Source organism: Ornithodoros turicata, chromosome 8 (assembly GCF_037126465.1).
Source record: "Ornithodoros turicata isolate Travis chromosome 8, ASM3712646v1, whole genome shotgun sequence".
NCBI lineage: Eukaryota > Metazoa > Arthropoda > Arachnida > Ixodida > Argasidae > Ornithodoros > Ornithodoros turicata.
This window is the reverse complement of record NC_088208.1, coordinates 21,494,877-21,499,876: the sequence shown is the minus strand read 5'-3', so window position 1 is coordinate 21,499,876 and position 5,000 is coordinate 21,494,877. Positions and strand designations below refer to the sequence as shown.

General features: G+C 43.7%; 1 protein-coding gene across 2 annotated transcripts in view; it reads left to right on the top strand.

Moving 5' to 3' along the window:
- LOC135366666 (uncharacterized) overlaps window positions 1-5,000 on the top strand; it is an 83,002-nt gene that overhangs the window by 66,679 nt on the left and 11,323 nt on the right. The window contains exon 1 of one of the 2 annotated variants that reach the window (XM_064599472.1): window positions 1,925-2,032. The exons of the other annotated variant lie outside the window; for it this stretch is intronic. The gene's annotated coding sequence lies outside the window, so the exon portion shown is untranslated. Of the gene's footprint in view, window positions 1-1,924; window positions 2,033-5,000 lie in introns of those variants that run through there. 2 annotated transcript variants of the gene reach the window in all.

Sequence of the window (5,000 nt, the reverse complement as noted above, 5' to 3'; positions counted from 1 at the left end):
GATCACCTACTGATCAACTAACCAGACAATTAACAACTCTTTCTCGGAGAGCAACTCTTATGCTGAATGCCACTCATCGAAACGTACAGTGATAACGAAGATGGGAATTGTTTCTGAAGTTAGGGAGACAAACAGGAAATTACGAATTAACAGGGAATAATTGTTACTTTATCATTTCGTGTTTGTTCCATCTAATCTCAAAAACTAGTCGCATGTTCGCCCACTATACCTGTTGCCGATTGGTATTTAACGTGAAAGTTGCTCTCCGATAAAGAGTTACCGGCTAATTGAACTCGGTAAGTGATTACTTGGTAACTAAGTTATACTTCCCAAGACTGCCAAAATGTATAGGCGATATACCCCTACACTCTAAGAAAAAAAGGAGTAAAAAGGGGAGTAATCGCAGCTTCTACTCCCCTAGTCAGCAATTACTCCTCATTTTAGTCCCCTAACCCGACATTTAGTCCCGACATTTACTCCCGAGGACTGCAGATTGTCATCAAACTTCGCGAATGGTCTCCTGAATGCAACAGTCTACATAAATATGTGCCCTTGGTCTATTTGAACGACATAAGGCTGTATAACTCAGCAAAGTAGCAATTTTCCAGCCACACAAAGTAAGTAACAGTTAGCGCATCTTTCTTCGCAAATTGTGCCCTAGTATGGCCCAATATTTTTTTATATCACTCGATATATCATGGTTGACGGTTTGCTTCAACGTATTTTCCTGCATGCACACGAATTACGTACTTGGGAGTCTTACAACAGCGCGTGAAATGCGGTCTCCACTCTGTGACATTGATTTACTTCCGTGCATTTACTCCCGAAAGGGACTATTTTTTTGTGGCAACTCATTTACACTCTTAAAAATGAACTTCACCACATAGCACGCTCCTAGCCAACCATCACCCCGAATGACAACGTTCTTGCCCTAGATTTGTTGAAAACGGGAGGAGGAGCCTATTTTTTGCCGTGCATAATGGCACAAAATAGGCTCCTCCTCCCGTTTTCAACAAATCTACACTCTTAAAAATGAACTTCACCTCATAGCACGCTCCTAGCCAACCATTATCTCGAATGATATCGTTATCTGCCCTAATTTGTTGAAAACGGGGGGCGTATGCCATTTCTGTGACACTTATGCTGTTCATAATTGTCACAGAAAAGGCGTACGCCCCGTGTTTTCAACAAATCAGGGTAGATAACGATATCATTCGAGATAATGGTTGGCTAGGAGCGTGCTATGCGGTGAAGTCCATTTTTAAGAGTGTAGATTTGTTGAAAACGGGAGGAGGAGCCTATTTTGTGTCCATTATGCACGGCAAAAAATAGGCTCCTCCTCCCGTTTTCAACAAATCTAGGGCAAGAACGTTGTCATTCGGGGTGATGGTTGGCTAGGAGCGTGCTATGTGGTGAAGTTCATTTTTAAGAGTGTAGTCCCTAAAAGGAGTAAAAGTACTCCTTTTTTTCTTAGAGTGTACCCGGAAACAAATTATGTTATTATTATTATTATTGCTAGTCATAATAAATACACACGTGTACTCACTAATTATGTATCACTCCTCACATCTGGATCCGAAAGCGACAGGTCAGCGTATAACAGTGAAGTGGTATAAGTAAATAAGTGGAACGAACGAATTCACCGTTAAGTTTAATGGATTTGCACCAACCACATTTAGCACCCCATATACGTCCTCGTACGTATTTCCCCAGTAGAGGGTACACGTGCGGCCATAACAAAACTACTCGCGTATACTATCTCGCTACTCCGGTGAGGTTATCAGTCATTGATATGAGAGCCCGCATGATTGCATGGCAGGGCAGTGGACTTGGAACGGGTCGCTCCGTTCTGCATGCCCAGCGTCTGATAAGGACCGATAAGGCCGGTCCGTTTTTCGTGCTCGCTTTTGTCGCTCCGCAAACAGGAACCTGGCGATAATCTTTCTCGTCCTGTCTTTCTGTCGGTTGCTGGGAGCTGCACTGAAAAAGTGAAGTGAGGAGGACTTGCAGGCAACGGAGTCAAGGAGTTCAGGTGAACGAATATATTTCTCATTGTATACGATGTGTTATTGGTCAGGGTTGCGGAATGGGGTCTCACATTCCGTTCCAAATTTCCTGAATTCCTCCATTCCTTTGAATTCCTCGGAATGAAAATATATACGGTCAGTTCCCACTCCTGGAATTGCTTGGCAACCCAATTTCGTTCCGTTATTAATTCCCTCAATAAAAGAATAAGGACCGGTAGCCGTACTGGCAAGTGCAGCAGTGCTACAGGAGATTGACATTACCAAGCACGGAAAAAGCACAAAGACACGGTTATTTCACTCTTGACCGTGTGTAGGTGTGGTGCAAAAGGTGCGAGGGCAGAAACCAGCACGTTGAAACCAAAACTGGCCACCGGGGCACCCCGATCATTCCATTGCCATTCCTACACTATTAAAAATGAACTTCACCACATAGCACGCTCCTAGCCAACCATCACCCCGAATGACAACGTTCTCGCCCTAGATTTGTTGAAAACGGGTGGAGGAGCCTATTTTGTGCCCATTATGCACGGCAAAAAATAGGCTCCTCCTCCCGTTTTCAACAAATCTAGGGCGAGAACGTTGTCATTCGGGATGATCGTTGGCTCGGAGCGTGCTATGTGGTGAAGTTCATTTCTAAGAGTGTAGGGCAGTTTCCGCCATTCCATTCCAATTTCATTCCGGGCTCTGCTAAATCTGGAATGATTCCGGAATCATTCCAACTCCGGAGTGGCAACTCGGCAACCCTGGTGTTCGTGGACAACGGTGAAGAACGCATACGTTATACTCCTGTCACCTCCTAACCAACCATCATCTCGAATGACGCCGTTCTCTCCCCTGATTTGATGAAAAAAGCAGTGATGGCCAGTAGTTAACTACATGTAGTTAAATTACTAGTTAACTACTTTTTAACTACAATCAGGTAGTTTAACTACAGTAGTTAGGTTACTGCATGCGCCAACTACTTCCGATTTTGCCGCAAGCTTTACGGCACGATTGTGTTTCCGACTTTTACCTTGAGCTACTTGTTTGATGGAAACGGAGGTGCAGAGCAATTGTGCCGCGCATGTGTACTAAATCTTCACTTTTATCACTGCTTGTGATTCATATTTAGGTGTCCAAGAACACTATAGAATGGGATTGGTGTCGATGGACAACGTTAAGTAGTTATAGATGTAGTTAAGATACATTGCAGTCGTTAAAGAAGTAGTTTTAACTACCTCCCCTGAAAAGCAGTTGAACTACTAGCTAAACTACTCCATCGCGAAGTAGTTAGTAGTTACAGTTAAACTACTGTAGAAGTAGCTAGTGGTCATCACTGGTATATACTTTGTACTCGTGTACTTTCCAGTGCTGCAGATGCTTGCCTTTGAACCATCCCCACACTCTAAGAAAAAAAGGAGTAAAACGGGGAGTAATTGCAGCTTCCACTCCCCTAGTCTGCAATTACTCCCCATTTTAGTCCCCTAACCCAACATTTAGTCCCGACATTTACTCCCCAGGACTGCAAATTGTCACTAAGCTTCGCGAATGGTCTCCTGAATGCGACAGTCTACGTAAATATGTGCCCCTGGTCAATTTGAACGACATAAGGCTGTATTACTCAGACAACGTAGCAATTTTCCAGTCACACAGAGTAAGAAACAGTTAGCGCATCTTTCTCCGCAAAATGTGGCCTATATGTATGGCGCAAGATTTTATATCACTCGATATATCACCGTTGACAGTTTGTTTCAAAGTATTTTCATGCATGCGCACCAATTATGTACCTGGGACTCTTACAACAGCGCGTGAAATGCGGTCTTCACTCTGTGACATTCATTTACTCCCGTGCATTTACTCCCGAAAGGGACTATTTTTTGTGGCAATGCAATTACTCCCCAAAAGGAGTAAAAGTACTCCTTTTTTTCTTAGAGTGCACGTTATAATAAGGAAAGTCTATACCAGCTGCATGGTACACTGCTCTTGGTGGTCGTTCATTGCAGAAATGTAAATTTTCACAGACCAGCTCCCGCGACATAGTATAGTGAGGACGGTCGCTTTCCTCGCCGAGACTGGGAGGTGACGCGGTTTCGAATCCTCGCACTGGCTGTGCTGCCTGAGGTTTTCCCTGGTTTTCCGGCTGTCTTTGCAGATGAATATATGTTGGCACAGTTCGCTCTGAAGTCGGCCCAGGGCGCATATAGTAACACCCCCTATAGCCCTCAATCCTTCCTGCTGTTCCTCTCTTCATCTGCACACGTCTGTACGCCGATCATACGCTCTTAAAAATGAACTTCACCGCATAGCACGCGCCTAGCCAACCTTCATCTCGAGTGATATCGTTATCTGCCCTGATTTGTTGAAAACGGGGGGCGTAAGCGTTTTCTGTGACAATTATGAACAGCATAAGTGTCACAAAAATGGCGTACGCCTCCCGTTTTCAACAAATCAGGGCAGAGAGCGATATCATTCGAGATGATGATTGGCTAGGAGCGTGCTATGCGGTGAAGTTCATGTTTAAGAGTGTAGTCACAGTTGCTTCGCGGCGCAAACAACTCCTTAAGTGCCACATTATCGTTAAAAATAACGACGTAAAAACGCCAAAAATTTTTATTACATATTTTGATTCGTAGTGCATTAATAACGCTGTTTGCAAAGGTTTCTGCGTGATATAAGGAAAATTTTGATATTTGATGCTTAAAAAATATATAGCGTTCACAACGGCATAAACAACAATAAAGAGGTATAAAATTGGCGTTTTAGGGTTAATGCGAGCCCCATCATTACAGTAAAAGTGAAAACAATTACCCGTCAGCTGCTTCTTAAATAGGGTGGTGTAGCAATCTGAGGAAGCGGGCTCATGATGAGGCTCGTATGAACCCCGACACGTCAATTTGATACTTGCATTTGTTGTTGTTTTACGCCGGTGTGAACTCTACACTCTTAAAAATGAACTTCACCGCATAGCACGCTGGTAGCCAACCATAATCTCGA